The 24,979-nt window shown below is 39.8% G+C and overlaps 1 pseudogene; it reads right to left on the reverse strand.

Moving 5' to 3' along the window:
* Positions 1 to 12,621: 12,621 nt before the first annotated feature.
* Positions 12,622 to 15,683, reverse strand: LOC137732674 (uncharacterized; annotated as a pseudogene).
* Positions 15,684 to 24,979: the final 9,296 nt, after the last annotated feature.

The following is a 24,979-nucleotide window of genomic DNA, read 5'->3' on the forward strand; positions in this document are numbered from 1 at the left end:
CTGGATTTCAAAGATCCGTTATGATTATGAAATCCTTTGGTCTGATTTACTCCTCACCTTCTAAAACTAAACCGTTGATCTTCTCCCCTAATTGCCTATAAATACTTTACCCAACTTCATTTGGACTTTCACGCTGTCAAACTTCCAGAAATTCTTGTCATTTGCTCTCAGCCCAGAAAAAGAAACCAGACTTCGAAACCCAGAAAAACCTTCAAACCTTCATCAATGGCCACCAATACCTTCATCACCAAGTTCGTCGAGGAATTCAACAAATGTTGAGACTTCATTGATCGGAACGCCATCAAAACCCTCTGATTCAAGGGTGATTCAAACACCTCCCACCAAATTCTAGGACCACTCTTCAAGGATGACGTCCCAGAAACCATCACCTAGATGATGAAGGTCCACTACCTAAAACCTTTATTCCAAGGGTATGATTGGTCGAAGTAGGAATCAGTCAAACCCTAAGAAGTTTGGCCCTCGATCCCCATGACCTGGGCTGCTTGGGTTACTCGAATGAAGCCACACGTCGGCGATGAGTGGAAAACTCTTGGCATATTCGATGCCATCAAACTCTCAACTTCTTAGATCAACATAAACCGAGCTTCTGATGGCCGCCCTGAGCTTCTGGTGTTCGGCCACCAACACCATGGTTTTTCCCCTCAGCCCCATTGGTCCAACTGTGCTAGACATCACAGCAATACTCGGCATTTTTCCCTCTAGTCTCCCAACTCTTTCTCGGTATCAATTCGACTTAGATCTAAAGGCGATATTCGACGAGCGTGTCGTCGAAGTTTTGACAAAGAACGGTCAGGAGCCGTCGAAAGAGGATGTTCACAAACTGCACAAAAATTTCTTCAACTATAGCACCTTGATCAACCACTTTGCTAGCTTAGAAGGGGAAGCTCTCAAGAAGGGAGAACACGAGGCCTTCTTGTTCTACTAGTACAATAAATTCATTTTTTGTACCAAGTCGAGCAAGTGCCTAACCGAGAATTGCCATTGGCCGAAGCTCTGGCCAGTGGCCACATTCTGGCCCTCAGCCTAGCCATCATTGCCAATCTTACTAGGTGCTTGGCCAAGGCTTTCGTTGGGAGAATCAACCCACACCAGAACGGCCCGCTCTAGGTCTTCCAACTCTAGTTGCAGGTCTACTTCTGCATGTTGAGATCGAAAATCCCAAGCTTTAACTCTTCTGAAGCGATGGGTCTTCAACTGGCATCGCACCCCATTCCTGCTCATTCGGCCGAAGACATCTTCAAGTATTTCTTCGGCCTTGAAGATCTGTCACACGACGAGTTTCTGGTCTGCCATTGCTAAAAATATCCGTCTTCTATCAAGCTCCCCACATCGGCATGGGAAGAAGTAGAAAAGGCCTACCTTCGACACTCTTGGGGGTCGTTTGTCATAGCTCGTGATCTTCCCTTTGGTTGCAATGCTCGACGAGCCAGCTGGGAGGTCTACCATCCTCACTTCATGGCCCATCAATTGGGTTATCTTCAAGGTTGTTCCGTGCCGCTCCTCACTTCTCGCTTACTCTTGAACCGCGAATGCCTCTCAAGCTCCTTGGAGAAGGAATGCGAGGAAGCCGAAGGGAATTTCAGGAGTGATGCACCAAATTCTGCCTTCGGTTGAACACTCTAGAAACTTATTGAACCAGCACATTCGCCAATTGGTGGGATGCTTACATCAAGGATTTTTTCAGTGCTTCAGCCGAAGAAATTTCAAATGAACTTTTTGGCGGGCGACCAAAGAAGACTTTTGCTCCAAAATCCAAAGAAGCGACTCAAGGTATATATCTTTTATTTCTCTGTTCACTTATACAAACTTCATTTTGACTCAGGCTTAGTTTTTCCAAGTGGTCATGCAATAAAACGGGCCTATGTGGTTGCGATGGTCACAGCCAAGAAGAACCTCGCCCATCCTTCAAAGAAGCCTGTAACTGTTGCGCCGATTGTACCGAACAAACGGCCTCGCCTGAAGGCCGAGACGACTGGTAACGTTGCCTAGCCCCAAAAGCGTATCAAGAATTCATGTTATTTCAAGTCAGACCACATGAGCAACCACTCTTAGCATCTTTCTCCCTCCTCATGTTATCCAAGTCTTGGCGAAAGAACTGCAAAACCCCTTTGACCCCAAGCACCGGCTAGGCGACCGAGGTTCGAGCCACCACACAAACTGCTGCTGAAGTTAAACCAGTCGTTGCCCCAATGGTCGAGGAACTTGCGACCCTGGAGCCAGCCGCCGCCCCTGCTAATGTTGGCCTAACAGCTGCCACTCTAGAGGAAGCAGCAACCACGGTCGAGAGAACCCTTCCCCCAAATCTAAAAAAGATTCCAATGATCGTCATGGAGGAATAGGTATGACAATTTCCTTTAACATCATTTCATTTGACTGGATCTTCCGACTAATAAATGATCATTTTCTATAATCAGGAGAGCGAGAGCGAAGTACCCTCGCTGGTGAGGCATCTTCGACAAGTTGAACCAACAGCTACAAGTCCTTTGCCTCTGGACAAAGATAAATGTGTCGCATACAATCTGGGTAAACTTCAACCGGCGATCGAGGCGGCTGGCCAGGTCGACCCCCAAGTAGCCGAAGTAGGTTCGGGGCATGAAGCGGCACCTTCTATTGAATCAGAAGCAAAGGCAGAGACGCCGGTTTATCCTCAGGACCAGAACCTCAGTATCCCTCAGGAGGTCACTTCGACATTTGTAAGACTCATTATCCTTACTTTTATTAATTTCCTGGCTTAGAACTCTGAACCAAGAAAAACATTAAATGTCAGGTGCCCAATCGCTCATTTCATCGAAAATTATATGTGCCGAAGAGCGTTATTTATATTTCATGGCCACCCTAGTGGCCACAAACGTAGATAAACTTCATCAGGCTCATGAATTGAAAAGCTGTCTTAAACACTAGGCTCGGCCATTAAGCTCTCTAGGTTCAACCAACGATCCAGCAGACATGGCTGAAGTCTCTTCTCGGCATGTCTAACATAACTTTTCTCTGCCATCTTTTGAATTCTCTTTTCTCTAACAAATTCTTTATGTACAACCTTAATGGGAAGTTAAGCTGGACGTTTTTCTCTACATCATTTCAGGGACAGCTAGGCCTTCTGCAACCGCGGCCGAGTCTAGCACCCTCACCAAGCTGCAAAAACTTCTATCTCTCTTGACCTCATAAATCATCCAAAGCAAAGGCCTTGACTCTATGGGAGAGTACTTGAACAACCTTGCAGCCGACGGCCTGCTGAGCAACGAAAGTATTGTTCATCTGTCAACTGTCCTGGAAAGAACTCGATAATTTTTTACTTTTTTTTTTTTTTAGAAGGCTCTTCAGGCAAAGGACGACCTCAAGGCTGCAATGGTCGCTCACGAAGCTATCCAACAGGAGCTCGAGGCAATAAAGGTGAAGAAGGAAAGACTAGCTGACTTTGATCATCAAATCGCCGAACTTCACTGTCAAAGGTCGGCCATTGCTTGTGAGCTTGAACGACCATGGCTTGGTAACTGAGTGAAGTAATTCGGTCGGGACCCTCTATATGGGTCGATGGATTTGACATTGTACGCAACCTCGTGTGTATCCAGTGCAATCTTTTAACATACTCGGCCAAAAATAACCATATCGGCAGATCAACCAACGCGTTTTACGTCCGGATTGATGAACCCCGCATATTCCTTCGTGTACCTCTGCAATAGCTTGGGCGGCCTCATCCGGGCCAAGGCACAATAACAACAGACTGTTGTCACCTTTTTAGTATAGTTCATTTTGGTACATTATGTAACTTGTTGCATGTACCATTATCTTGCGGTCATGTTTGCCACTAGGATTGTCAAGATACTACATGATTAATTTTCTCTAGTTGTCTGGTAATGTCTCAACCGCGCAGATATCTATAGGATCATCTCGTTCCAACAATGAAGGTAGGGACCTAACTCGTGTACGGACTACGTGGTCATGTTGGAGAACTTGTTGATTAACCAGGGCCAGGTGTAGACGTTGCACCACTGGTATAACCCAGTTCACCCTCCAAGAGTTGTGCTTCGGAGGCTATTTGAGCTAACTCGTCTTCGTCATTATTTTGAACTCGTGAAGTGTGCTTGAATGTAATGCCTACAAATGATTCAGCTAAATAGTTGGCAACCATATGATAAGGTGCCAAAGTACAACTCATGCAACAAATTTCTCAAGTCTTGACATAGCTCAGTACAAGATTTTTTGCCTATTAAGGCTGCTTTGATGATAGTTCAATCTCTTTAGTCCATTCAATGGCCTGCAGGCATAAAAAATAAGAGTTTTTTATGGTCGAAGACCTTGATGGTTGGTACTCGTTGAGCTCAGCAACGAATTCCTTGATGAGCTATGCATTGAAACTCTCGGTGGACTTCAAATTTTTACAGTTGGTGGAATTTCAAATGGCCATATGGGTCCAAGAATTACGATTTATATTGGCTATGATATATGAGTGGTGAAGTTTCTCCAATGTTTTATGTGTATATATGGTTGAATTTGATTGGTGTCGACATCATTTTCTTTTGTTGGGGAGTATTTACCATCAATTGGGATATGATTTATGCTTGCCAATATGCACTACCGAGTTACAGTTTACACGGTTATTAAGTTCAAGGATAGCTCTTAACGACCACTTAGGAAGATGTTGGATGTTCTTGCTCTGTGTACAGACTCAGCAGTGGTTTGGTCATGCTTGATCGAAGCTTAACAAGGGGAGACAACGTTGCTGTCAGTGATAACACAACCATTTGTTGAATTTTAGTAGTCTTCGCTTATTTGGGCATCTCCTGTGGAGTCCCGTACTTTTTCTTGATGAAGATGATATGTTGTGAACTAGTAAAGTTTTGGGGCGACCCATTCGATGAGACAATGTATGGTCGTTTGGATTAATTAAGTGCGTGCAAGAAGTGTATATTCGGCCAGCTACTGTTTCTCGGCCAGTTTCTCATGCAACAGTCCGTGATTTAGTATAAAGCATTTGATAGCAAGATTCAATCAGTGGCATTCATTCAAAGAGTGGTGTTTAATGGTGAAGTGGTACCCATCAATTTCACAGGTCTTTGAGGTAAAGTCTCGGCCAGTTGTTGTCTCTTGACCAATTTTTTTTTTTTATCAGCATTTGGTGGCATTTTCCCAAAAGTCCACTCGGTGATATTTGTCAAAAAAAAAAAAAAATACGGTGGCAATCATATTTTTTGCTATGGCCAAAAGAGATGGCATGCAAAAGATTATATGATTTTAGTTTGAAAGGAGATAAGGGCAGGTTCATGATATAAATGAAAGGCCACCCATTTCAAGTGATAAGTCTCATTGAGTTGGTTAATCACAAGTTCTGAATTGTCAAGGACAAGCACGCAAGTTGCCCTCAAGTCGTGAAGGATATTAAAGCCAATGATGAGGGCTTCATATTCGCCCTGATTGTTTGTACATTCAAAATCCAACTTGAGAGAAAAACACCATTAGTAGTGATCAGGGTATTGGATGACGATTCCGACATCGGCCGAGGTTGAGGTATTAAAGCCATCAAAATACATTGTTTAATAATTATCACGTATTTCCACCATGCCAATTTCGACGTCATTGCCCCCAAAACCGTATGGAGAAAGATGTTGAGCTAAGAAATCGGCATGCGCCTGTCCTTTTACAGCTTTTTGGGGCACCTATTACAAACTAAATTCGGATAATGTCATTGTCCATTTCACAATTCGGCCTTTTACTATCGGCCGAGTGAGCATATAGTAAATAACATCTATTTGGGCGATGACATGAGTAACAGAATGGAGCATGTAATGCCTGAGCTTAGACTCAGTGAAGAACAAAACCAAACAGAGTTTCTCGACGGCTGAATAATTTATCTTAGTTGAGTTAAGATTTCAGCTAAGATAAAAAATGGCATGCTCTCGCCCAGTGTTGTTATCTTGTGCAAGAAGACAATCAATGAATTCCTCAGCAGCCGAGATATACAACTTAAGAGGTTTACCGCACCAAGGTGGCACGAGGACAAGTAGGGTAGTGAAAAAGACTTTGATTTACGTGAAAGCGTCCTGATATTCTTTGCACCATTCAAATTTGTCAGAATCCTTAAGTTTCAAAAGCATGGAAAAAACCTTCATTTTCCCCGCCGAGTTAGAAATAAAACGGCGTAAGAAATTGATTTTGCCAAGTAAGGATTGTAACTGGTTCTTGGTTGTTGGGGGTAGAGCATCAATGATTGCTCGAGCTTTATTCTCATCTACCTTGATGCCACGATGATGCACAAGGAAACCCAAGAAGTTGCCGACCGATACACCAAAGACGCATTTGGCAAGGTTTATTTTAAGGTTATGTTGGTGCATATGAAGGAAAGCTCGCCGAAGATCATCTAAATGTGTTTGGCGGTGCTTTGACTTGACGACAACATCATCGATATATATACCTCAACAATTGTGCCAATCAAGTCATGAAAAATGGTATTCATAATGCGTTGATATATGGCATCGGCATTCTTAAGTCCGAAAGGCATAACGACTCATTCATAGGTCCCGAGTGCCCCGAGGCAACGAAAAGCAATTTTGTGGACATCGGCCTCAGCAATGAAAATCTGGTTGTAACCAGCATAGCCGTCCATGAAAGATAACATCTCGTGGTTTGTTGCAGCGTCGATTAGCAAGTTTGAAATTGGCATTGGGTATTTGTCTTTAGGGGTTTCCAAGTTCAAATTACGAAAATCAATGCAAATACGTAGAGTAACACTTTTCTTTAAAACTGGGACAATATTCACCATTTTTCATCAGCTGTTCCAACGTTTATTTCGTCTAATAAATATTTGACTTGGGGCCAACTGTCTTCGAGCTTGGCCAGGGAAGCTTGGACTTTATCAAGTAACAAGACAGAACTGTTGTCTCATTCGGCGAGGAACTCTACTAAGTTCACACCAGAATTTGGTTGCTTGGAAATAGTGTACCAATGGGCCAGCAAGTGTTCCATGATAAATGAAACTGCGGCCTGACTTTTATCCTGTTTGGTATAAGGCATCAAGATTGGCAATTAGATTAGCCAACCCGAGTCTCGTCAAATCCTGGTGAACAGTCTCAGCGCCAACCTCGATGGCTTTCTAAACTGAGATCCGAGTCAATCGTCATTCTTTGTTAAAACCTTGCAGGGTGATGTAGCCGACGTGATCATCATAATAGCAACCTTGAATCATATTAGCTTCGAACAGTTGATTGTTGGCCGGATGAACTACGATCGATTTTCCATCCCAGAAGATGAGGACTTGATATAATGATGAAAGGATACAGCTAGTTTAATGGATCCAGTCACGACCAATCAATGCATTATACTCAGTCTTTGAATCGACTATAAAAAATGCGATCATGTGATTTTGACCTGTGATATTCACCTCTAAATGAAGCATTCCCTTAGTCCGAGACTTGTCACCGACAAAGCTGTTCTTGGTTATCCCTAATGGAATGAGTTTGTCATTTGAGCGACGTAGTGTTTTCATGATAGAAACGGGCATGATGTTGACCGTTGCTCCATAGTTGACAAATATTTTAGAAATCGGGTATCCTTTAATATGGGCCATGACATATAACGGCTTCAAATGATGAAGAATAATGGATGAAGAGTAGGGCAACAATTCGGCAAAAGCTGTTTTAAGTTTATCTTCTTGCTTACTTGCTCAATTTCTTCGATGGCCACAAAATCAACTTACGTGGCCTCCTCAGCAACCACGTCGCCGTCCAAAAAATTTAGTTGGGATGCAGTTGGCCGGAATTCTACAAGTAAGACATGGACCATGCTGATTTCCATGTTGTCGAAGACCAAATAGCCCATCGGGTCGTGATCTTCGTCCTCTAGATTTTCGGGGGAGATATCTTGGCCATCTTCGGCTGCCGTGAGAATATGTTCATGTGGCATCTCCGTCAGAACTGTGTCGTTTTGAATGTTGACTTTTGGCTCGCTCGGTATTAGGACTTGGTCATGCGCTTGTAAAGCTTTGCGAGTCCGCTCCCGATATGCAATGCGGGCATTTCTTGTGTCTAGATAAGCATTTAAATGCGCCACGTGCTCTTTTTCATCGGCCATAAGGTCGTAAAGGGAAACGGTCAAGAAAACTTTAAAATGGTATCGCAAATATTAGATGTTGACGAGAGAGAAAGGGAAATCGGCAGCATCAATATCAGTATATGGGTCTACCTCAAAGCCGAGAACTTGGGCCTCGCGTATATGCTGGAACCTAGCCTTCATTCCTAGATCCGTGGTCTTTTGGATGATATACTCGACATCGGGGCAGGTTAATACCAGATCAAATGACTTTTGGCATACTTTTGGTAGGCCGTAGAAGTCATTAGCCGAATCCTTCTTGTAGAACTCCCACATATATTCCAAAGCTTCACCGAAAAACGACGGATTGAGATTCTATCTGACTTTAATTAATGGTTCTTGTGGGGGTAGCGGAGGAAGTTTGCTTTCGGCTTCCTTCCGGAAGTGCTTGAGGTGAACTTTTATCTCCCCAAGCCGAAACATGAGTTTGATTCGCTTCTCGAATTCTTCAATTGTGGTTTCAAAATCGTGATTGATTACCTTCTTCCCTTAAAGCAGCTCGATCATGATTGCCAGAGGTTGCCGATCATCTTCACTACCCACCGTTTCTTTCGGCTACCATTTGGTGGCTGGGGTAGCCTGGGCTGTTCGTCGGCGAACCATACAATCTATTCTTTGGCGGTGACGTTTCTGTGATTTAGACAACGCAGTATATGTACCGGTCAGGGAGTTATAGTTGTACCAACGTTGGTTGCGCGACTCAAGTAGCTTGAGGGTTCGTTGGTTCGCTGGTGAACCTGAGCTACCAAAGTTGCGCGCATAATACTCTTCATTGTAAAATGGCGCATAGAAATCAAATCACCGTCTAGCTGAAGATGGCTTACTATTCTGCATTTGGGGACCGAGCTTATAAAAAACTCTCTAGGGTTAGCCTGTACCAAGCACTTTTTAAGATGTTACTACAGCTGCAGGCGTCAATTTTGGTGCCTCAGCACGAAGTGGTTGTTCCTTCGGCTCAGTTAAAATGACGTTTGATTTGCACCAACTACATAAAACTATCGGCCCGTCAGTTTCCTCTGTGCTATAGTCTGACATTGACTCGACATAAGCTGAGTTTGGAAAGGATTGGGGTGGCTCGTTCGAATATAGATCAATTTTCAATTGTGGCTGAAAGTTCCGCTTAAGGCCGAACTACGTTGGGATGAACTCGACTTTTCCTTTTCCCTTGTCCTTGGGTAGATGAGCATTTACCATGCTTACTGTCGCCAAAGGGAAAGGATCGGTGGCAACAGTCATTGGGGGTTTCTCGAGAAACTTGAGTTTGTCGTTATCGAGCCAATTTTGGATGGCATCGCGAAATACAACACAATTATTTGTCATATGCTTGTTTGAATTGTGGTATTTGCAATACATCTTTCCTTTCAAATCTTTGCCCTTGGGAATATTATGCCATGGCTGAAGTTTGATGATCTTTGCGAGTAACAACCAGTTGAAGATGGTGTCGACCTGAGTGATGTCGAAAGTGTAGACATTTGACGTTTTGACGACGACCTCCACAGAGGCCGAGCGGGTTTTGACATCTTTGGAATTAGCGTGAGCCAACACTTTGCATACATATGGTTTGTCAATTAGTATCTCGACCACTATCTTCGGCCGATGCATAACTTACCGTCAGGTTTTTGTAGATCGTCCCTTGGGTTAGGGATTTCGAGATTTTCTCTTCTCAGAGCAAATAATCATATAGCTCGACATGTTGAGCCAATTCATACATATCTCAGAAGTTTGCCCCCAGGAATTTCTTCTTGTATTTCATGTCCAGGCCATTCAAGGCAAACCTGACTAACTTGACTTCAGGGAGGGGTACTCGGCACCAGTTTCTGGCTAATTTAAACATCGTAAGATATTCCATTGGTGACTCGTCAAATGATTGAGCCATCCTGGCCAAAGAAGAAACTGACATTTCCATCCCTGGCCGATAAAATTGCTCATGGAATTTTTCGATCAATTCCTCCCAGTTTTGGATGAAGTTGGGTGGGAGGTTGATGTACCATGTGAACGCTGAGCCGATTAATGAGAAATTGAACAGTCGTAGTTTACGAAAATCGCTGTTAACATCTTCACATTGAGCAGTGAATCAAGCCACGTGTTCTAACGAGGACAAGGAGGACTCTCTAGCGAAAATGCTAAAGTCTGGAATCTTAAATCCCTTAGGATGCTCGAATCTTTCCACAAAGGCTGGATATGGGTGAATGAATTTTGGGAACTTCGACCCCATTTTTAAGGTCGAATCAATCATTCTCTAGACCTCGACCATGTCAACAGGTGTCGTTTCTGCTCTTTGGTTGGTTCTATCCAATCTGCTGCTTGATCCACCACTTTTCTCTAAGTCAATCATTTTGAGCCGAACAGATCATGAATCAGCTTGTATTGCTGGCAGGGAATTATTCTTTAGAAGAGGCTACCTAGGTCAATTGGCAGGTCCAATGTCGTGGACTTTACTAACCAGAACTTCAAGCAATCTGTTGTGCATAGCTTTATTATCGCGCATATCTTCAAGTATGATTTTTACCTCCCGGCTGAACATTTGCTCAAACTGCCGGGATTGCTCTTCAAATCATCACCGGAGAAAAGATGGTGGATCGGAGGCCTTATCATCGTCAACGTCACAATCCCCCACTAGTCCTTCAACAAAAATGCCTTTTGTCATTTTGGTGGGGATTTCTGCATCACGAGTCTGACCGCCGACATTAATTTCCTTTTCTCGGCGTGTTGTACTTATGACTTCATGTGTCACAACAATAAGAGGATTATGTGCCTGTGACAAGCCATCGTGTACTGGGCTTTAAACTGTAGGTGGAAGATTAGTCGTTGACTTACCCATGACTGTTTTCTTTTTTACTGACTGTGTTTCAATGGTCATGAACTTCGTAGTTTTATCACTAGGTCCCACTAGGCGTGCCAAAATGTTGACCCTAAAAATACCAAACCTATGTGGCGCGCAGGCCGAGTAACTAATAAGTTAAGTACATCATTCAGTTGTGTGCAGAGCGTGCCAACTTGTCGACCGAGGAGTAAAATATGTTGATGTGCGTTAAGCGCACTGCTGACTTCTTAATCTTGTGATTGCGGCCAAGGAAGGAACATGTCTCCGCCTTCGGGTTCTATATCCTGAAGACAAGGCTGCTAGTTCTACGAAGTTCATAAATCGTTGGCACCGGGTTCGATCTCGATAATTATATTCGTAAGAGTATAAGTACGCCAAACCAGTATCAGATTATACAGACACAAATACTCGAAAGAGATAAATGTCTTGATGGTAAATATGGTAATGCCGAACTCTAATATGTACTTGTGAATATCCAATCATAAAATAAAACTCGACGCTCAATGTGCCAAGCTTAGTAACTCGTAACACACTTCGCCGAGAAGGCTAATAAGATGACCTCCACTAATAAGGACTCAAAAACCCTTATTAGTCGAGACTTAGATAAATAACCAGTTGACCACGAAGCAGTGCTGTCTATCTAAACTGAAAGTACTTCTTGGTCGGCTAATTCTACGGCTCCAATGTTGTCTATCCAAACTGAAGATGTCGATGATTGTCTTCATAATGCTATTTATCCAAACTGAAGATGTGTTGGCAAGAAGAAAAGGGAAGAGGAAAATCTCAAGGTTGTTGAGAAGCTTTGCACAAGGCAATTTGTGTATTGATTTGAAGGGGCTTTGAATGATGCACTCTCATCTCTATTTATAGTAGCGAACCCCTTCATGGCCAAACTAGAACTTTACTAGGATTAGAACTCCTTAACCCAATCTGATCAGGTCTCGGCCAATCCTTATCCTTATAGAACTTTGAACCAAGCCCCTTAACAAACCAGATTCATCCTCTAATCCCAAGCATCATCAGCTTTAAGACTCCTTGTTGCACTAAGGTTCAACTACCTCACCCTTATCTAAACTAATCCTCTTTATAATAGGATTCGACCAACCTCAACTGGACGGCCCATGACAAGATTCTAGATGAATACTACTGGGCTAAGAACGACTCTAAGCTCGGCCCAAAATATTATTTTGGCTCCAAGCAGTACCAAAGGAAAGAATTGAATAGTTCATTCGATCCAAGTATTGCAAGTGTATGCTTATGAGGATTAAAGGATGTTGTATCCTGGAGGTTAGGGCAATCTACACCGAGACATTGTGTTGGAGGGGCGAGATTTGACCTTAAGGACAGTGAACAACCTAAAATCTTGTTCTAATCAAGTATCGACAAAGAGCGTTTTCTACCTACGAAAAACAAGTATTTTATCTTATTTCATTTATTTTATTTAATAATTTGTGGTAACAAAATTGTGATATACTAATATTAATTTTATGTGATTTGTTGTAGAAGAAGTAGTATCTATATCGCCAATATTTTCAACATTATAAAGGGCAACCTTTTTAAACCAAATAACAAAAAAAGTGGAAAGAAAACACAGACCGTGAAGAAGGGATCATGTCTGAACCTAAATCAGAGAAGCACAAAATTAACTTGCCTGTTACACTAATCCCAATAATTAAACATTATTAATGTCTTAAACTATTGTATTATTATGCTGATTTAAACCGTTACCTACAAGATGAAGTAAACGCTTTGAAATGCGAGCAGTGTTTGGGACAGTCGCTCACGCGTGCATGACAGGTTGGGAGCGAGTGGAATCGCAAACAACCATGTGAGTATTCGTGCAAAAATTGAGAAGAAAAAATTTAGATACATGAGGGGTGATACATCATACGTATAGAGTCAAGTCCCACACAGAACTTGGGACCTATTGCATATATCTCAGCTACCTGTACAGAGATACACAGCTTCGATGGTCGGATAATTCTGATTGAAGACAGTAAGAATTGTACGTTCTCTACATAAGTGATCCCGCTGTACCGAGTATATCCAAGGTAGACACGAAAATGCAAGACCTTTGGCAGCTCCATGGCGAATGCTCCTTGGGCGCCTTAAACCAATGGTTCCCACTGCTAAATCCAACCCCAACAATGCAGATGGATGCTAGCAGTAATTCATAAACTCTCAAGGAAGTGAGAGAAACTGGGGTATTTTGGCTCCCACCCTATTTCCTCGCGAGTTTTTGAGTTGTTTAATCTCTTACCCAAGGGATCATTGGTCCCTGCACAAACGGCATCAATTGGTGTGAGGTGGATATCAAAATATCGTAAAACCAGAATTCCCTTTAAATATCTACATGGGATATTAGTGGGAAGCTTACCTGTAAAGGCCTCAAACGTTTCTGAAAATTTGCCACTTTTAGCAACCAAGTCCATCGCTTCTTGCCTGAAAAGATATTGGCAGGGCCACAAACGCTCGTGTCACTAGTTCACGGGGATAATTAAGAAGGAAATAACAAAATGACTATAAGATCTGAGTATGAATTGTAATTTAGCAGTGTATGTGTGTGCGTGCGCACACGCAACTGGATGCTTTGCATGTGAGTATAGGACGATCAATAGATATCAGTGTAAAACTTGCCAGTTTTACGTTTGATTCAACCATTGTATTAGCAGTTTAATCATATACAGAATATTACGTACCAACGTGAATTGATCGTAGCCCTACACACAAGTACACACAAAAAACCGGCAACAGTTGCTATACTCAATGCAATTCAATAATGTTGAAAGATGCAATGTTCAGATTAGGACCTGGACAATGGATGATTGTCACAACCCAAGAGGATCTGGTTACGTAATCTCTTCTTCAAGATTGCAACAGAGAAGGAAGCTGCATCCTGACAATTCAATGAAACAGGAAGTATCGGACCGTGACAAAGCGTAACCATCTAAAGCGTGATTGAAATTTAAAGAGAAAAGGAAAAGCCAAATGTAGGTGACTTTTAAGTAACAAAATTGAACAGAGAAAGTAATGATAAAAGAGAAAGTAATGCATATTGATAGAACTATATTAAATAACTTTTCACTTTTCAGATACACAAGTAGAGTAGGATGATTCCGTCACCTCCTAATGTATAAGATTCAGGACGTGATCTGGACGAGCTTCTACAATCCGTCACCTCGTAATGTATAAGATTCAGGACGTGATCTGGACGAGCTTCTACAATCCCCTTCTTTAACCAATAAACATGTGCACCTCTATCTGATTTGTAGGCATAATTAAGGACACTTTCAAATATAAAAAAATACCAAGATCACCCAAATCCCTGAATTTTTTCCCCTATGGTACAAATAATCTTTCAGAGTTCGACTTTCATAAAGGATATATAAAGCACCGCCAATCTAAGAACTACACCGCCAAACTCCAGCACAACTTCTTCTGCGTTAAGAAGGACAGCGGTCCTGGGGCTCCTCCCTATTGGCACTACTGGAGTGTCCTGCAGAGAGGAATATGACCAATATGACAAAATGAATCACTCCAAAGTCCAACTCCCACATGACTATGAAATCAAACAAGTTTACAGAATAACGCTACAGCAACTTGGTACCACGAGCAGAAATAAGTGTCTACCTCATCACATGAACCATTGTCGTTGCAATCATACGGTGCAGAGCTTGATGTAAACAAAAACGAACCTTCACCATTCCAGTTCAATGCAGCCATTCTGCTTATTTAAAAATAAGTCCAAACCAAATATATATCACTTGCAGCAAAAATAAATAAACCATTGCCAGCAAGCATTACAATTCACAACTTATTCTATCATAAATAAATAATACTTAGTAAATAATTAACAAACATGAAACACTCACTACCCAAGCATCACTTCCATGAGAATGTTTTTAGTAAGACAGTCACACTGTCACGCGGGTTAATATGTCGGGGACTCAGGGTATGGTGTTAACAAACAGATACACTTGTAAAACGAGCAGATTGGTAATGCAATGTGACGACTACACCGGAAAAATTACTCACCTAACATCAGCAGAGTAGTCTGAGGTTCTTGATGGTGGAGCACAAAAGATGACAAAGGAAACTTGTGGGTCGTTTTGGTCCCCTTTAAACATGGATTGATACCCTCCTCACTCAACTCCTCATGGTGATCAACTGTCACAGTTTGCCCATGTATTTGACACCCAGGATGCTCCTACGTACATTAATTACTTGTTTTACCCACTAATTAATTACTAAATTAAACGTACAGATAGAGCAGCATAGTAAGACCAGTACCTCCCGCCATTTTTGTGCCACCAAGCGCCCAAGGACACCCGGCCCCACAATCAGAAGGTCATCGGCTCCCACATTCCCAGAAGAAGTTACCTCCTTCTCTTCATCTGGCTCCGACCCGTCAAACAATTACCATAGATAAATAGATAAATGTTGGAAATTCACAACCTTGAACAGATATTATTGAGGAAAATGTTCAAAATAGAGTGAGATTAACGGCGACGATGCTGCGGCGGAGACTTGGAAAGGCGCGGCGTCCGTGGCTGTGTTGGCGGTGGTTCTGCAATGTGAAAACTTGGAAGAAGGACAAGTGAAGATTAGGGAAACGCCCGACGAGTCCTCGAGGTCTTATCAATGGAGTTGTTGTGAGGAGGATAACGCCAGCAATGGTGCCCATTGTCTTCCAGCTTGGAGACTGTTCTCCGAGGATTTGATAACGCAGGCGGAGGTGTGGACGGATGGGAGGCATCACTCTATCGTTTTGTTTTTCAGTAGGATGGGTTGGTTGATGGGGACCCACACGACGACGTCGTTTGGTGTTTGTTTGGTGTTGGTGTCTGCCGTGACGACCAAAGATCAACTAAATATGGAGTGCATATCAAAACTTCAGACTTCTTAGCTTCTAAATCACATAAATGAGAGGATTTGCGCTTCTTTTTTTTTTTTCTTTTTTTTCTTTTTTTGTGCTTCAATTTTTAAGCTTAATTTTCTAAATTTTGAATTAAATCCTATTTGTTAGTCTACCAAATTTTTTAATCAATACGGTATAATACTGTTTTTTTTTTTTATTTTATTTTATATAGAACATATCTCATCACACATTGATGACAAACTAATCTCTCTTTATCGACCACACATTAGACGACAGTGTACTGTTGGCGTTAGGATCAAATGGTACACCAAAACAGAGTCAATCACTCCAAAAAGTGTATTCGTGCGAGTTCAAACTCAGATTGAGGATTTCAAACCTTTACGATCTACTAGGGACTTGAATTGAAGACTTGAGTGTTAGTTGACATAACGTTAAGGGCTTATTTGAGCCTTTGTTGTTAGCTTAAGTGGTGAATATGAGTTAGGTTGTAACGGAAGCAAAAGAAAGAATGTTGAACCTCATTCTTCAACGAAGATTTATGATCCAAACCGTCACTTGTCTGGATATCCTTTTGAGAAATGAACCAACCAATTCAACCGAGAGAGAGAGAGAGAGAGGAGTGTTTGTGGTGAAAATTTCAAAAGGTGATTGTGGAGGAAGGCTTTGGCACTGGATTTTTGGTTAACACTAGTCCCCAAATTTAGCGTTGGGGAATAAAAATCTCATTGTTTTGCATAGTTCAAGAATAAATTCGTCCAGAAATTTTATAAGATGTTATATTATATTAATCCTCACGAATTAGCTCTAGTGGTGAAGGGGGTAGGGTAAACGGTATAGGATCTGGTGATGCACAAAACAATAAGACTTTGGAACAACGTAAAATGTTAAGTTTGTAACATTCGCAAAATTATTCTAGTTATCCAGTGAGGATAATATGTACAGAGGTAGAGATTAGGAAGCAAACACAATATATACGTGGTTTACCTTAAGTTGGACTACATCCACGAAGATAGATAAGTTCTCATTAATATTGAAAAGTTTACAAGATACATAAGTTCAAACATAATCATCATTAGTCAATTCCAATGACAAATTTAAGTACAATAATGACATTACTTCCTAATTGTGAGAGAATGATTTCATTTTATAGTTAAGGAGAGTCCTCTGCGTCTGTCTACAAGCGATGTGAGACTCTAAAAACTTTATTCTAATGTTGATACGTGTCACGTTATGATTAACCTCTTAGTTAGAGAGAAACTTTTATGTTTTTGCAGATGTGCCTTAATAGGAATTCTTCAATAGATCTCTGGACGTATGGAGTTGCCGATGCTCAATAATTTTGGAATTAATAAAGTATGGTACAAATAGTACTACTCCAAATTTTCAAATGAGAAAAGGTTCTCGATTGGAAACTTGTAAAACTCAAGTCACAAAATAATTACGGAACTTCTGATTACCCAAGTGTAGTACATATCATGAGTCCCTCCCAAGTCTCCAATCGAGGAGAATAGTAGGAGGTGACTTTATTTTTTGTCCATGTGTCAAGGGGCCAGAGTTCCACCCTTTTCATTTCTTTGCTTTTTCTAACATGTCCCAACTTTTTTTTATTTATTTGAAGTGGGAGCCCTAAGCCTTCTTTGTTTTATCAGCTAGATCCAAAGTCAAAATGGAAAAGGGTTTGAGACTGGGCTGTAGTCCAAGTCATTGCTTTGCCATCCTCCACTTTTGTCTCAAAATGGCCGAACGCCAGTCCTCTTCCTTCCCCATCTCCTCCTCTTTCCCCCACAGTCCACACACCCCCCATTCCTTCCCCAAATCATTAGGGTTTTTCCCTTTACCCTTCCCCTCCCCTGCTCTGCATAGAAGAAATGAGTCGATGACTGATTTTGATCCTGCTTTTGATCACATTGATCCTGCTTTTGATCCTCTGGATGTTTCATTTAGTTCCACAAGCTTTTCATATTCAAAAGAATCCGTCCAAACTTGGTCTGGCCCATTGGTAAAACAAGCTGCAGTCGGGGCTCCAAGGAGAAAGCAACACTCGTCCGGACAAATTCATGTGCTCTCGAAGCCCTTAAGGAAAGACTCAAAGCAATGAGGGTTCAGCTTGGTTCAGTTAGTAACAAATGGCATTCAGAACAACTTTCTGTCATTTGGTGAGACAATTCATGAGGCTGCAATTGCTGCCGATTCTTCCGAGCCAGGGAGGAAACATGTTGAGTTCCTTTAAAGTGGGCATGCTCAACAAAGCAACTACAATGTGTCAAGGTTTTGCCAAACCAAATCAAACCCTACTGTAAAAATGAATGAAGGTAATTATGTGAATTCAATACTGTCGTAAAATTGATGTACATCAAATTGAAGGAGAATAGACTGATGTCTAGCCAAATCAACTAAAACAATACGTTCTCCCTCCGCATGTACGTTTGAATCCTCATTTTTATAGTTTAGATTTTATATTAAAAATACTTAAACGTTATTAGGCCGTTTGATAATCATTTCATTTTTAGTTTTCATTTTTAGTTTTTATTTTTCTGTTTAAAAAATGAAAACTCAAAGCCAAATATTAAAAACTTAAAACTAAAAGAAATTACCAAATAAATTTTTAATTTAAAAAAAAAAAAAGTAAAAACTAAAACTAAAGATAAAATAGTTATCTTAAGTGGTCCAGACGTCATCACTGCCCTAATTGATTGAAATACAGAAAATGATTACTCTCACTACTGAATAACAAGGGAAACACTGTAGAAGCTAATGAATCAATTAATTTGTTGGCATAAAATGATGAATTCAAAGAAAAAGGTAAAAGACGGGTGACTTACATTTTTGCTGTCACGCTCAAAAAATCAAACTTTATCTTATATAAAGTTTTTGGAATACGCTTAACTTTTGGATTTGACTCATTATTTATATACATGGTATTATCCATAATGTAAAAGAACTTCTGTTTTCATGGACCTTTAATATTCATGAAGTACAATGCAGGTCATAATTCAGACCATGGAAAAAGCACTAGTTCAACATTTGCCAACAGTTTTTGACATTGGCAATGCCTTATCCAACGTAAAAATCGTGTCAAATGCCAGGGCTTACTTTTCGTGACCTCCTTTCGTTTAATAATTTATCACATTCAATTGGCAACCTTTTTTTATTCATTAGAAGATTATAAATAAATTAAAAATACTTGTGTACTTTTTATGCAGAAGTTTGAATCTCGGGCATGTAACTGCAAGGAAATTCCTGCTCCAGAAGCCAATGCCGAACGTCAAGCCAATTTTGATGTCTGGCATCTAATCTGCTTCTTTAAGCTACAGTATTTTCTTTTGTGGGTTTAATAATTAACATGGAAATTCGTTTTTTTAATTGAATTAAGTTTGCGGCAGTAACTTTATCCAATGGTATCCCATCCGTCTCTATCAACAAGTGATATGTGTTATCCTAAAATAACCCGTTGCCGGTACGTAGCCACCGCCTTTATTGATTATGCAGGAGTTTAGATGAAGAAGAGGATAAGGATGTCCATACACGGCACTTTTTGTGCATAGCGCGGCAGTGCCCCCAACCTATCTAGCTTTTCCCTGGGCCTCATGGGGAGATAAGCTTATACATAATGCCACCCTCTCATGGGAAAAGTACATCCATATACCCATATAGGCAGACATTTTAGCTAGAGACATAGTTTGATACAGAACTTAATTGAAATAGGGAACAAGTTGGTGCCGATTAAGTTCTCGTGGCTGATGGGATTATTGTTAGGCCTTGTATTGGTATTTAAAAAGGTGATCTAATAACACTTGACACCTTATATACCATATACTGAAATGGCTAAACCTCCTCCAACCTTTAAAGTTGGTGGCCTCTGATCGTTAAACATGTGGGGGTAGTTAATTCTGTTGTAGTTAATGCATATGGCTATTGTTTGTTTGAGATTTCAAATAAGATTTAGGCTTCTGATCCTAGTGAGGGGATGATTTAAAAGGGTAACGAATTTATATGAAGTATCGAGCATTGTCGGTTGAGTCGCTGGATGTAGGCGCGTTGACTTTGTTCTTATGCCATCTTTGCTGATGTGCATATATGTTATAATCGATAAGTCTTTGAGACTCTTGACACGCTTTCGGATTTCATACTTCAAATTAAAATCAATGCACCTGGTTCAATATTCAGTTACTAATGCAGCTGATGGTGAGTGGTGACCCTTGACTGTGTAGTCACTAATGCACTTGCTAAGTGTTATTCTTTATGTGTCGTCCTATTGCAGAGGCGACGTCTAATCATACATGCAAATGTGAAGACCAAGAGTGAGAAGTTTCCTCCTCCGCACCAAGACGGAACATTTGGCTATCCTTTGGGTTCATCAGATCACATTGATCCGGCTTTTGATCCTCTGGATGTTTCATCTAGTTCCACAAGCTTTTCATACTCAGAAGAATCCGTCCAAACTTGGTCTGGCCCATTGGTAAAACCAGCTGCAGTCGGGGCTCCAGGGAGAAAGCAACACTCGTCCGGACAAATTCATGTACTCTCGAAGCCCTTAAGGAAAGACTCAAAGCGATGAGGGTTCGGCTTGGTTCAGTTAGTGAAAAATGGCATTCAGAACAACTTTCTGTCATTTGGTGAGACAATTCATGAGGCTGCAATTGCTGCCGATTCGTCCGAGCCAGGAAGGAACCATGTTGAGTTCCTTTAAAGTGGGCGTGCTCAACAAAGTAACTACAATGCGTCAAGGTTTTGCCGAACCAAATTAAACCCTACTGTAAAAATGAACGTAGGTAATTATGTGAATTCAATATTGTTGTAAAATTGATGTACATCAAATTGAAGGAGAATAGACAGACGTCTAACCAAGTCAACTAAAACAGTACGCTCTCCCTCTGCATATACGTTTGATTCCTCATTTTTACAGTTTAGATCTTGCATTAAAAAAACTTAAACATTATGAGGCCGTTTAATAATCATTTCATTTTTAGTTTTCACTTTTTTGAAAATTGAAATCTTATTTGATAGCTATTTTCACTTTTTTGTTATAAAAAAATAAAAATAAAAAAACTCAAAACCAAATTTTAAAAACTTAAAACTCAAAGAAATTACCAAACAAAATTTCAGTTTAAAAAAAAAAAAAAAAACTAAAAACTAAAACTAAAAATCAAATAGTTCTATTAAGTGGTCCAGACGTCATCACTGCCCTAATTGCATGAAATACAGAAAATGATTACTCACACTACTGAATAACAAGGGAAACACGGTAGAAGCTAATGAATCGATTAATTTGTTGGCATAATATGATGCATGCAGAGAAGAAGGAATACGAGGGGTGACTTATCTGTCAATTTTTCCACTATCACGTGCAAAAAATCAAATTTTGTCTTATGTAAAGTTGTCAGAATACGCTTAACTTCTGTATTTGAATCACTGTTTATATACATAGTATTAGCCATAATTTAAAAGAACATTATGTAGTCTTGCATTGCATATTTGCATGGACCTTGTAATATTCATGCAGTGTAGTGCAGGTCATAATTCAGGGAAAGGGATCATCTCCGGATCCCTTTCTGATAATCCACCAAGTACAGGGATCCGAACTATTGAAATTTGATCCAATGGCTACAAATAGGGGCCCACTCTAAAATATTTTCTCTAAAAGCATTTTCAATCATTTTAAAAGCACATTCAAATGAGCACATAATAATTTTAGCCGTTGGATCAAATTTCAACAGCCCGAATCCCTGAACCTGATGGATTAGGAGGAAGGGATCCGGAGAAGATCCTTCCCATAATTCAGACCAGGAAAAAGCACTAGTTCAACATTTTCCAACGGTTTTTGACATTGGCAATGCCTTATCCAACGTAAAAATCGTGTCAAATTTCGGAGCTTACTTTTCTTGACCTCTTTTCGTTTAATATTTTGTCACACTGCAATTGGTATCCCTTTTTTCTTGATGGAATTAGAGAAATAATTCCAAGTTTTCCATCCGTATCAGGCTGAACAGAGGAAGATCAAACAATCAAACTTATAACAATAAAAACCAATTTGTAATACGGAGTATTCATGCAAGTGTCCATTATTCTTCTGCGATTGGAGATTCACACTCCCAACATTAAATCTGATAATAATTTTGACCCTTTTTATTATTTATTCATCTGCAATCTAAATTGGATATAGCTCCAAGAAACTGCACGAGATTAATTAAAGACCAAGTTTCTTATGCTAAAAAGATTGTGGCAAGTCACAGGCTCACGGCGTAGATGGATTTATAGAAAACTAATGAAAAATGCTTGAAAACTTTGAATTTTAACAATAAGGATAAAATAAAAGGTAAAATTAATAGTACCAGAATTGACTTTTTAGTGTAAAAATGTGGTTTTTCGTTAAAGTGAACAGTACCGGAAGCTTTTCGTTAAACTTCTCTTAATTTATATATCTTAAAATCTTAGATCTCGTAAAAAGTTGGAGGTTTTAACCTTGCAACTACTCTTCAATATACGAAGTAATCCAACTCTTTATAAACACACGTGAGATTTGTGTTGGAAAATTTAAGAGAACTGTTATTAGCACTCCAAAAATATCATTATATATTCTTCACAAGTGTATTTTTCTTTCTAATTATAAAAAGTTTGAAGTGCCAATAACAATTCTCATTTAATAATATTATTATTATATATTAAATTTGTTAATTGAATTAAAAGTGAGGTCTTTTGGCAAAAATATGTGTGTATTTAAATGAAGAATTGCAACTTTTGACTCTTCATGAATGATCACATGTTTTCCAAAGAGGTATCTCAAATTATATAAATAGGGAAGCCTCATATAGTCATTAAATAAATTTTAATCATGCACATATTCATGTACTAAATATTAGAGTCTCATTGAGTCCATATGAGAATTTTTAACACAATTGTGGTTAATGGAGTCTTGTGATTGGGAGACAAATACCGATCAACCATAAGCACCGTAGTGGAATGTAAACTTGTCTTAAGAACATAGTGTCCAACACATGCATTGACCATATTTTTAGGTTTTTCTAATTCATTATGTTATGTTCATTTAACATTGGTTACTCATGTGCATATTTTGATATATAATTACATGAATTATTTCTTGATTTTCTGTTTATTGATTTAATATAAAGATTAGACCTTGTTTTTTCCGGAAGAATCTTCAATTTAAGGCAACACTCGACATCCTAAATAATGCTGTTGGTTATATAAGGTAATCAAGAGAGCTCCAAAGCGTTTTGAACACGTCTGACAAGTGGCTGAGTCTGATACGATGCCATGTCAGAGTTTTGCAAGTTGAGTTGCTAATTGAAAGGGAAGAGGATTTTCTTCACTCCTAATATCTCTTTTTTTTTTTTTTTTTCTATTTGAATGATTACGGTTTAATCACATCGATATTTTATATTGATTTTTTTATAGAGACAATAAGATAAAAGCAATAAATGAGAGAAAGGGAGGAAAAGGTATGAGAATAGGAGATAAGAGAATCCTCCTCCAATTGAAAGCATTAATAGCGCGTTTACTAACTCGTAATTGGAATGAGAATAAGGAATCTGATTCCGATTACGGATTATATCTATATTTACTAAAATTGGCTATCTATCTTGGGAGACAAGCGCCAATCAATCATAAGCATTGTAATGGGATGTAAACTTGTCTTAAGGACATAGTGTCCTACACATGACTCGACCATATTTTTAGGTTTTTCTAATCTATTATGTTATATTCATTTAACATTAGTTACTCATGTGCATATTTTAATACATAATTACATGAATTATTTCTTGATTTTCTATTGATTTAATATAAAGATTAGACCTTGTTTTTACGGAATAAATCTTCAATTTAAGGCAACACTCGACATCCTAGATAATGCAGTTGGTTATATAAGGTAATCAAGAGGGCTCCTAAGCGTTTTGAACACGTCTGAACAAGCGGCTGAGGCTGATACGATGCCATGTCAGAGTTTTGCAAGTTGAGTTGCTAATTGAAAGGGAAAATGATTTTCTCCACTTCTAATTTTTTTTCTTTTTCTTCATTTCTATTTGCACGATTATAGTTTAGTCACATTAATATTTTATATTGATTTTTTTATAAAAATAATAAGATAAAAAGTAATATGTGAGAGAATGAGAAGAAAGGGATGAGAATAAGAGATGACAGAATCCTCCTCCAATCGAAAGCATTAATTGCTTTGTGCTGACTGTACTTGTTAATACGAACAAAATCTAGATGCTCACTGCTCGCTGCTGACTCTTAACTATTTATTAATTCCTAGTCCAATCCCAACTCCTCTTATGCACAGCCACAAGATCTGAGGGCTCTGACGTTGTGGGCTTTGGGAGAGGTCAATTTTTTACTCTTAATTATTTATTAATTCCTAGTCCAATCCCAACTCCTCTTATCCACAGCCACAAGATCCGAGGGCTCTATTGTTGTGGGCACTGGGAGAGATCAATTTTTATGGTATGAATATACTTTTATATAGTAGTATTTTATGTCACGTGTACACCGTCAAGCGGCAAAAAATGCTTACAAAAAATCTCACATATGCACTTCGGTGTGTGCTTGATTTGCGTATGACGATGCACCATCTATCTATGGTGAGGATACGCTGCCGATACACTAAATATCCAATTTATGTGCACAACTCAGGTGCACGGATGAGTAAATCTCAAAAAAACTTATACATATATAGTATTGTATAAGTGATAAGAAAAGTGTTATCCTTCTCATCGCTGGACCCGTATGGTTGGCGATTGATCAATCTCATAAGAAAAAGAGAAAACAAAACAAAAACTGAGGCATCAAAAATCGGAACTCAAGTTTGTCCATGAAAATATATTAGGAAGCAGTCTGACCTGGACATGAGTCACCAGCACCACAAACAATATTTGCTTCCTCAATTATTCACCACATGCGCTGCCACACCAATCCAAACCTCCTTCCTTTCAATATGCCAAAATATAAATCATTGAATTACTTTTCTGAATAAAAATAAAAAGAGAAGAGAAGTGGGTTTTGTGATTGGTGGAAATTGGACTGAGGTGGCTGCCTGATATTCCATGCCAACCAAAACCACCGCCCAACTCATATCCTCCTCCTCTTTCCACGCCACCCAAATCTATTCAACTCACAATTCTAGAATTCTTGGTTAAATATAATGTTGTCAACTA

This window comes from Pyrus communis, chromosome 4 (genome assembly GCF_963583255.1).
Source record: "Pyrus communis chromosome 4, drPyrComm1.1, whole genome shotgun sequence".
NCBI lineage: Eukaryota > Viridiplantae > Streptophyta > Magnoliopsida > Rosales > Rosaceae > Pyrus > Pyrus communis.